General features: G+C 42.2%; 1 non-coding gene across 1 annotated transcript; it reads left to right on the top strand.

Moving 5' to 3' along the window:
* The first annotated feature begins 2,153 nt into the window (after nt 1-2,153).
* Trnar-gcg lies at nt 2,154-2,228 on the top strand. Its single transcript has one exon. It is a non-coding gene; the product is annotated as a tRNA-Arg (tRNA).
* The last annotated feature ends 8,691 nt before the right edge of the window (nt 2,229-10,919 follow it).

Below are 10,919 nucleotides of genomic sequence, written 5' to 3'. Positions count from 1 at the left end.
AACATTGCTTTCTGAGAAGAAGTTATAGGTAGCTCTCGCGATGCACTGAAAATTACTTCATCACTCTATAAAAAAAAAGTATTAGAAACAAGCATTACCAATTATCTGATTGACTCACTAATTCGTGATTTTATAAAACTTCTAAGAACTAAATCTTATTCATCCTTGTTGCTTTAAAAATGTAAATGTTCAAGGAAAATTATTTTTCAGTCTATAGTTTAGTTAGACCCTAACTTTGATTAATGTTGATAATGGTGGGAGGAGCGGACGACGCATCACGTAGGGGTTGTGCAAATTGATCACAGATTGATATTCATGCAGGTATCGACAGAAAATGCAAAACTGTAAAATTTGGCTGCCGAAGGATGAATGTGTGGCGCTGCAAGGCAATTTCACCGAGCAGCTGACAAGAGTAGTAAACAGGGGACATGTCGATACCAAGCCTCTGCGAATTTCATTCCGTGTACTCGGCTGGACAGTAACTGTGCCTCGCAGTCTGGTGCGTGAACAATACACGCAGATGTCAGCATTTGAGAGAGGACGGATAGTCGGGCTCAGAGAAGCAAGCTGAAGCACTTGGCTCGACATTTGAATAGGAGCGATGCATCTATTCGACGATGTTGGCAAGAGTGGGTCAACAGTAGCCGAACACTGCGTCAAGAAGGAAGCGATCGACCTAAAGCTACGACCCAACATGAGGACCGAGCAGTCGTGAGAGAGGCAGTCAGAGCCGCGGATTCATCATTGTCGATAATCCGATGTGCAACAGGTGCTTAGGTGACCACAAGCAACTACTAACACGCGTCTCACAGAAAGGAGACTGAGCTCACGGCGCCTCTTGAGCCGACGACCACTGTCCTCCGTACACCAACAGCCCTGTTTGCAGTCGTTTCGGGCACATTCGGCCTCAGATCTTATAACCTGGAATAGAATTGTCCTCGGCGATGAGTTCCGCTTCAGTGACCAGCGAAGACATGTCTGGAGATGCCCCGGACAGCGGTGGGCTTCCAACCTGACTGTTGCCCGCCATACGGCCAGACAACCAGGAGTGATTGTGTGGGGTACCATTTTTTTTTATATCAGCATCCCTTTGATTGTCAACCGTCGCATACTTACCGCACAGCGACACGTCGACGACATTCTACGCCCCGTTTTGTTGCCCTTCATAGCAAACCATCGTGGTCTTACATTTCAGCAATATAATGTCCACCCGCACGCGGCGAGAGTTTCTACCCCCGAATCTCTCCCCAACTGAGAACGTTTGGAACATTATGGACAGGGTCCTCCGACCAGCTCCAATTTTGATGATCTAACCCGCCAATTGGACAAAATTTGGCACCACATCCCTCAACAGGACATACAACAGCTCTGCTAACCAATGGCAATATGAATGACTGCTTGCATAAGGACCAGGGGTGAACCAACGCGTTACCGACTTGCTCAATTTGTGAAGCTCTTTCTCTTGAATAAATCATACAATTTTTTTGGAATTGTAATCATTTGATTTCTGTACACGTGCATCTGATCTACCGATTTCCGTCCTATTTGGATAATTCTTTCGTGGTGCGACGATTTTCTTGTCTCATTGTCTATGTAATGTGTTTTATTAGACTACATAAAATAAGGAATCAATTAAATATATCACATACCCGGCATTATTTCAGTTATCAGTATTAGTAAGTATCGATACTTTTGGAGTTTTCATATGATTGGTATCTCAGGACGACTTGAGTATTATTCATCTGAGTAGGTATCGATTCTTTGATGGCATCGGAAGATCCGTAACGGAAGGGACACAGTGTTTCGGTAAATAAATAATCAGAATTCTGCACACGAAGATCTGCATGAAAAGTCGGAGAACAGGTGGCGAACACTACACGATCATACTCAGCCAGTAAGAGGCATCTTTGAATGCTCTCACAAACAAGATTATTAATCCAGAATGAGATTTTCACTCTGCAGCGGAGTGTGCGCTGACATGAAACTTCCTGGCAGATTAAAACTGTGTACCGGACCGAGACTCGAACTCGGGACCTTTGCCTTTCGCGGGCAAGTGCTCTACCAACTGAGCAACCCAAGCACGACTCACAGCTTTACTTCTGCCAGTACCTCGCCTCCTACCTTCCAAGCTGTGAGGAGAGGGCGTGAGTCGTGCTTGGGTAGCTCAGTTGGTAGAGCACTTGCCCTGCGAAGGCAAAGGTCCCGAGTTCGAGTCTCGGTCCGACACACACTTTTAATCTTCCAGGAAGTTTCATATCAGTGCACACTCCGCTGCAGAGTGAAAATCTCATTCTGGAAACATCCCCCAGGCTATGGCTAAGCCATGTCTCCGCAATATCCTTTCTTTCAGGAGTGCTAGTTCTGCAAGGCTCGCAGGAGAGCTTCTGTAAAGTTTGGAAAGTAGGAGGCGAGGTACTGGTAGAAGTAAAGCTGTGAGGACCGGGGCGTGAGTCGTGCTTGGGTAACTCAGTTGATAGAGCACTTGCCCGCGAAAGGCAAAGGTCCCGAGTTCGAGTCACGGTCCGGCACACAGTTTTAATCTGCCAGGAAGATTCAAGATTACTAATGCCAAGTTCGTCAAGTCTCCAGTAGCGTACAAGGACAAATGTATGCTCTGTATTGCTGACCTCGCACTGTCTACTCCGGAGGTATGTTTAGTGGGCGTGTGTGGAGAACAGTGGGTGGAGATCTTTTCTTCAAGTGGCGCTGCTGGTACTTGTAGATCCACTTTCTTCGTCGAGAATTACCTGTTACCTGCTCTCAATTACCTAACCACGCTCAGCACTCTTGAAGCTCCGTCTGCTACTGGTGAAGGGCAGATACGTCTGTAAACGTCGTAGCGCATCCCAGTTACCAGGAAGTGTTTGCCTGCTGTTCTTGTTGGGACGTTCAAGCCCAGCTGTGACTCTAAATGGCTGCTTCGTCTTAGTGTTATTAGTGTATCTCCTGTGATTTCTCTATCAACCATATGTGCACCACTGACCATTAAAACTGCAACACCAGTAAGGATACCAAATAACGAAAGTTTACTTATCGTGCGTACACTGTACAGCAGAAAGAAACCAGTATTTTTAAATATTAAAAAAAAAACGGACAGTCCACGTTGAATAATCAATTAGAATTAAAGCACCATAGCATTCTCGCTAATTTCGATTGTTTATACGATTAAGTATTAGGATGTAATAAAATCCAGTATTATACTCGTTTGTAAAGGGAGCGACACTGCTCTCCTTGTCACGAATACATGACATCACGCCGTCCGCAAAATAGTTTCCGTTCCGCCAGCCTGTTACTCCGCCCTAGTCTCTTGTGCGGGCCGCTTCTGCTCTTCCCAACGCCGAGATGCTCTCCTGCCGCACCGTTAAGAAAGTGCCACCTTATACCATTCCACACAGTAATTTGCATTGTCCTCCGACTAATCACGTTAGTAGTGACTACGTTATGGCCAATACGGCTTTAAAAAAAATTATTTCCAGTTCTCCCAATAAAAAATATTTTTTTTTTTTAGATGCACGCAATTTTTAAAACAATGGTTTATAACTGCATGATCCACCTACCAGCAGTTTTAATGAAATTAATGGATCACATCTTCGTCACCATTCGTTTGCCAGAGTAATATAGACAATATTCAATAAATAATGTGCCGTGACTACCAGCAATGGGTGCACCTATGATTTCCTGTGAGTATGTTTTGGATTTACCTTTCTTAATTTTAATGTCTTCAAAGTCGAGACATTGCATATTAGTCTTTACCACGTAGGTTGCATCTGGTGATGCAGCTTTAGGTCGCGAAATCGGTTGTGGATAAATAAAACAACAATTTTACCAGCTGTCAGCGGAATTCTTCTTAACATAAAAAATTGTTGTTACATTTGTAGGTGACTTAGTGGTACCCAGAGTTGCCATCTCTGGCAGAAACAACAGTTCTAACCCGGCTGGGAATCGAGTCTAATTGAGCTTGGATGACAGTTACGGGCACGTCATTCCATGCTACTTCAGTTCTGTGCCAGGGTTCATCACTCGTAGCGACCGGCGAGTAGAGGTGCACCAATCTCTTCGCAACTGATGACCACATGTTTTTAGTGAGCGAAGGGTGTGGAGAACGCGCTGACCAGATAAACTGTCGAACACCCTCTGCATCTTAAGGGCAGCTCAGGCAATACACGGTCTTGCGTTATCTTGTTCGACTGTAACGTCACAGGTACCTCGAAGATAGGGCACAATCGTCGGCCTTAAAATACAGGGTCTATCAAAAAGAATCATCCGATTCGGCACGTCTATATTTCTGAAACTAATAAACACATACAATTAATGTCGTTTCTCGATGAAAGGGAAGCTCAAAAGTTTTTTAGTAGCTTTTCATAGGTGTTCAATATGTCCACCTTCAGATGCACGGCACATGTCAATGCGGTATTCAAATTGTTCCCACACTGCAGCGAACATGTCTCGAGTTACAGCTTCCACAGCTGCTGTTATGCAATGTGTCATTTCATTCATTGTTGTTGGTAACGGAGGCACGTAAACAGAGTGTTTTACAAATCCCCACAAGAAATAACCACATTCAGTCAGATGTGGTCACCTTGGAGGCCAGGCTGAATCATTTGGTCCAGTGTGACTGATCCATCGTCCAGTACTTCTTTGATTTAAAAATTTCCAGGTGCCAGTGTGGTGGTGCCCCATCCAGTTGGTAAATAAAGTCTTTCGGATCACTCTCCAACAGTGGGAAAAGGAAGTTCTCAACCAGATCGAGCTATGTGCTTCCTGTAACAGTATTCTCGGCAAAGAAAAATGGGCTATACACCTTTTCCCGTGGAACTGCATAAAACACATTAGATTTTGAAGAGTCACTCTCATTTTGTACAACTTCAGTTGATTGTTCCGCAACCCATATTCTCACATTACGACGGTTAATTTTTAGTGACGAGGCAACATTCCATTTAAAAATTAAGCGTAAAAGAAAACTATCATCCTCCACCTTGCCAAGAACGAAATTACAGAGATTCACACGTTGTTGTTTGTCACCTTCAAGAAGAGCTTGTAGTAGCTGAATGTTGTGTAGTATCATGTATAAACGTCGACGAAACACACGCCAGACGGACATCGGGGGCATGCTGAGTTGTCGAGCTGCACGGCGAACGGATTTCAACGGCCTTGTGAAACTATGGCGGATGCATTCGACGTCTGTGTCAGACACTCGTGACGGCCCAGCGATTTGCCTTTACACAAACGACCTGTTTTTTGGAATTGTTCAAGCTATCGTTTAATGCTCTATGCTGTTGGAGGATCCACACCATACCTAGTAAGCAAGTGAAGCTGAACAGTTATTACTGACCCGCACTGCGCAGAACGCAGAACACAAAACGCTTTCTGTTGTCCCGACACCTTTCCTACCAGAACTGAAATGGGCGCACACAGCTGCTACCTTGCGGGAACCATGTAAAACTCGAGAGTTTGCTCTTACCAACAGGACTTTGTTCACGCACATATATCAAATACATAATAGTTACTATTTTTTTAATCAGATGTTTCTTTTGGAAATACCCTATATAACGGTTTCTATCCAAATTAGCGGCCATTCAAACCACAGGTGATCGTATTGTCTACGCAACGGCAAGCTTTACCCTCACACCAACTGCTGTGCCCTTGCAACCTGTCAATGTCTGTTCTCATCGAAGGCTCCAGGCAAGACTGCGTCCGTCACGATGCTGCACACAGAACAAGAACACGCCCGAAAAGATGTCCGAGTGCTTCGTCTTAGAATTGTGTCCATTGTTGTCAATGGGAGCATAACTATCGGCACGCATCTTCCTGCTTTCGGGTCAAGAAAATCCGTGACGGTATTCTCTGGGCTTACAACCCATGGTGCTCAACACGTTGTCGCTCTGCTGTTGGAAACTTGTCTTGCTGCAAAGAAGTCCATTTCCTGATTCAAGGCGTAGATGGCTGTACGATGTTCCACAGCCGAGCGAACAATGTCTGGTCTCTCGGGAGCGACTCGTGTGGGGCCGTTGATATCCTGCAGGACGTTGAGTGTGCCCTAGAGATGGGTCGTTCGCGAACTAACGGGTCCAAAGGATCGGTTCACCAAGATGAACGGAACGAGTGAGGAACGAATTCTAAGGAACAGTCTTTCATAGTTCACTTCGGTAGCGGCTTCTACTTATAATTCCCAGGAACGGGAAACGGTCGTCTCGTTCCCGAACGGCACTTCGGCCGGTCTCGTTCCAGCCTCGGTCCCGTTCCCGTCTGTCTCGGTCTCGCTCGGCCGGACTCGTCCTTCTTCACGTGGCCACTTGTCGCAATTCCACTGTCGACTGCTCATAGTTAGTTCAGTATCGAGTTATTGATCGTTTCGTTCGCTTCGCTCGCCCATTCTAGATCTGTTTCAAACCTTTTTTGAACTCGGAACTTCTGGTTCTTTTCGTATTCTATTCAGCGTCCACGACCGGAAATTAAAATGTATTTTATAATTACGTAAATTACATAAAAATTACGTGGTATGTAATACATACATCTTTTCAGGGGAAAAAACGGCGTATCAGCTTAATTCAATATTTCGATAAACAGCAGAAGAAATACTTGTAAAAAGGCAAGATTTTTTTTGTTATTACACATGCAAAGGAAGTCGGCACGGCACACACTAGTGGCCATTTTCCGTCTTTTTTTGATCCAAGGTAAAAGAGCATGTTCATTGTTATGAAAGGCAGAATCTGACTTACAACCGAGGGAAGCCTGCGCTTCTTATTCGAGTTTATGGTGTCACATTTTGTAAAGAGAATATGATAACTTCTACAATATTTTTTCGGTGGTACAGGGTGGCGCACGAAAACTCGGCCCCGAGTACTAGACTGCTCATTGTCGCTTACCAATCGTCATCTATTGTTTCGAAGTTGTTTGCATTAGCTTACTTGTTATTTCTTCACTGTCTAATTATTACATGTTTATCTGTTCTGCTCGTAGCGGTCAACAAATTGTGCGTAATTGGCGAGCAGTCTGGCCGGTTTTTCGTGCGCCACGTTACGTCATTTCACTGCGATCAGCCGCATAACGCTACAGCTGGCTAAACGAGATGTTCTGCATAATCACGAAAATTACAAGTGTGTGAGAATTCTGTTATGAATAAAAACTCTGTACTCCAGGGGGGAGGCAAGTGCCCACTCTTGGCGCCTTCCATCTTCAGTCACCTATGCTACTAATTTTCAGTTTTTCATAAGAACCATATACCAAGCACAGTGAACAGTGAACGAGTAAAAATGAACTGTTCTCAAAAAAAGAGCGATCACCAGTGAACTAGTTCCCAAGGATGAACTACTTTGTCCATCTCTAGTGTGCCCCACTGAACCCATCGAATCCGTTTCGCATGACAGTCATGGGATCCTGACAAATGTTAGCAGCAATATCGTGGAACAATTAGCTGCTGTCTCTATCAGCCATGATCTGGTGCTGTCGTATTTCGACACGTGCTGATAGACGTTTTTCCCTCTTACACGAGACGTAACATTATCTTCTCACAACCAATCACCATTCGAATGCGATACTGGATGAGAAATCCTCTGCGTAATCTTTGCTTGTATACAAAATATAGATCGTGTAATCCAACCTGCCCTTTGTGGTTGCGCTGAAGTACAAATAGTACGAAAGCCTATGACCAAATCTTCTGAGTTATAACAATACGGCCAATACTGTTCAAAATCTATGGAATCGATTACCATAAACCCTAAACTAATTTCAGAAATTTCTCCCGTAGCGTCTCATCTGACTGTGTTTTCCAAAAATATCAACAAATTTTACCGGGCAGTGTAACATCTAGGGACAGGAAAATGTCACGGAAACCATGACGCAAAAAATAACGCCAAATTGACGGATTCTAGCGAAATAATACGAAGTCGGATCTTTACGATATTTATGATTTTCCCGTATAAAAATGGTACAAATTCGAGGATAACAGTTTAACAATACACGTTACTGCTATTTATTAAACACTGAAATTGCATTTTCCCTTCCCTTTTTCTCAAGGCTGAGGTTCATGTGTAATCTCAAAATGACAGACCATTTCTCACATAACGAAGTACGGTGTGGCGTCAAAAGTAGCACCGAAATAGGCCAAAAATATAACAACGAAATTGGCAAAAGATAATACCGAATCTGGCAAAAAAACAATGAAATTGGCAAAAATCACGGAATTTGGCGATAAACTCACTGAAACTAGCAAAGTGGTAACACCGAATTTTATAAGGTTCAAATGGTTCTGAGCACTATGGGCTTAACTTCTGAGGTCATCAGTCTCCTATAACTTAGAACAACTTAAACCTAAGGACATCACACACATCCATGCCCGAGGCAGGATTCGAACCTGCGACCGTAGCGGTCGCGCGGTTCCAGACTGAAGCGCCTAGAATCGCTCGGTCACAGCGGCCAGCAGGAAAGGATAAAAAATAACACGGAAGTAGAGAAAATGAAATGACTGAATTTGACAACAAAATGGGCGCTTACTGTGACAAAAAGTAGCACCGAACTTGGCAAAAAATAAGACTGAATTTGAGAAAAATAACATCGAATTTGGCAAGAAATAACACAGAATCTGGCAAAAAATGACACCGAACTTAGCCATAAAATGAAATGATTCTTTCCTGTCCCTAGAAATAGCAGAGCGGTTGGTTTTTGCAATATAGTTGAGTGATTGATCTAAGACACCGAAAACACATTTTTCGTAACGCAAACCCGCGGAACCATTTTAAAAAAATGACACTAAAAAAAAATCATAGCAAACCGTTTGAAAACATGTTTCAGTACTAGATTTGGGCCAATTAATGAGAAAAAATCATTTTTCAGAAGAAAATGGGAGCGCATTCTGATTCTGACATCGCTTTCAAAATGTTAAAAAAATTTACCGATCGGTAACAAAGCATTACGTCCGAAAACTGTTTTGCATGATAAAATAAGTTGCCCATATATAGAAAAAATTATGAGACAAATTTAGTGCAACGCGTTACAATTAGACAACTTTTCTACACTCAAAAATCATTCAAACATCGTATTGAAAGTGCTTATAGCAAGCCAGTGAATAAGTTGTAACCCTCAAATTCTGAGATGGTTAATAAGGAGCTTACTCGAAAGTGTCGTGCTCAGTTTAAAGGATTTTTAAAATAAACTGTACAAAATGGGACTGGGATAAAACCTGAAACTTGCTGTTTATTTAAAGTGAAAGAATATAAAAGTTTTTGATCACTACCTGACTCGACATCACTATCGTTCAACTAAAATCACTCTCCACGTCACTACAAGGCTCTTCAATGTCTTCTTCTGGAAAACAAATATAGTTAGTCAAAATTACGCATTCCTTTATAAAAAAATGTCTTGCAGTGAACTTCATGTCAACTATACGATTTGTTTAACATAACGTCACTCGTTTCTGGTCGGTGCCAGCCGGGTAACCACTTAAAATAGTATACCACACCATCCGAATTCCGAGGCTTTAGATCGGTAACGTTTCTCGTATGAACGTTGCTCCATATTCGGGCAATATATTTGACTCTCAGCAACTGTTGTTCCGATTTTGTTTTACACTGTGGTTGATTGCAGGCGTCGTAATTAAATACATTCATATTTGGTATTCTAGAATAATATTAACTTTTCATTTTATATGTTTTTGAAAAAATGTTTAATCTAGCCGAATCGCCATCATTAATTTTTCTAGTTGGGTAATCTGCATGTGCATTCTTATAAGGTCTCCAAACATTCGCTGTATCGGAGGTATACCTGCTTAAATTTGTGAAAGCTTTTGATAGCGTGTAGAAGTGTTCAGCATCGTCAGTGGCCTTTCCCTCCCTTGTGATGGAATCCGGAATTGTAATCGCAGCTGGTCATAGCTTGAAAAGTGGATAAAGATTTTACTAGAGACGATACTAATGTTTCGCAGACACGAAAACCGTCAATGTATTTTTTAGAAATCCCATCTTCCCAAGCATTATAACTAAATGTCAGTTTCAGAACTTTGGATAGTTACTCGACTTGTTGATTAATTTGACACACATGATAAAAAATCTTGGTATATGCCTCCTCGTGTTCTTGGAGAGTTAGATCTTCATTAATTCATCCTATTGTGACCAATTATTAGTTAAAAGTTTGGCCAAATTATATATTTTTCAATTCTTTTGCGAAAACAGAAGGTCTAATTCGTCGCGGTACTTAGATGTGAAAATCTACCGATATTATGCTTTCGCAAAATCCATGCACGATTTCCTTGATAGAAAAGCCTGTCAAATATTAGATCGGTCCTCGCAACATCATGTTTACACAAAATGAGCAAAATTTTCTTCGAGAGTTTTCCGAATGCTCGTGGAATGTCTCTCAAGGCAAGCAGTGAAAGAACCCACGGAAGATTGGAACATCTACGGATACCGGATCACTGATTTCAATTTTCTTTTCAAGATCTCACGTCAACGTCGATTTGTCGGTTTTACATATTGTTCTGTCCATGTGACAAAGTGATAGCAGCACTGGAGTTATCGAATAACAGAGCTCGTTTTCGATACTTACTTTTAATGCTAAAAGCCGCCCAAATAAGTAACAGTTCTGAACACGAGAGCCTAACGAACGCCGGAACATTCTTCTTGTTTTTCAAGCTACAGGTGGCATCGAAAATACCTTAAAACTTCATTTTGGTAATCCAGATAATCATTCAAAAGGATTTTAAAAAATTGAACTAGGTGGCTACAACATAGTTTAGTAAAGTTTGTTGACATTTTTGAAAACGTGCTCACGCCAAAAGCTATGCGCAAAATGTCTGAAAACAAACATTTCTTTTATAAAAGACAAAATCTATGTGCATTTTAAATATCAAACGTATTTTGATTATACCATCTGCATTCCTTGCTTTTTTTTGTTCTTTTCTTTTGTTTTTTTACCAAGCAGAAAAG

This window comes from Schistocerca americana, chromosome 8 (assembly GCF_021461395.2).
Source record: "Schistocerca americana isolate TAMUIC-IGC-003095 chromosome 8, iqSchAmer2.1, whole genome shotgun sequence".
NCBI classification, from domain to species: Eukaryota; Metazoa; Arthropoda; class Insecta; order Orthoptera; family Acrididae; genus Schistocerca; species Schistocerca americana.
This window is presented reverse-complemented; position numbering and strand designations above follow the sequence as displayed.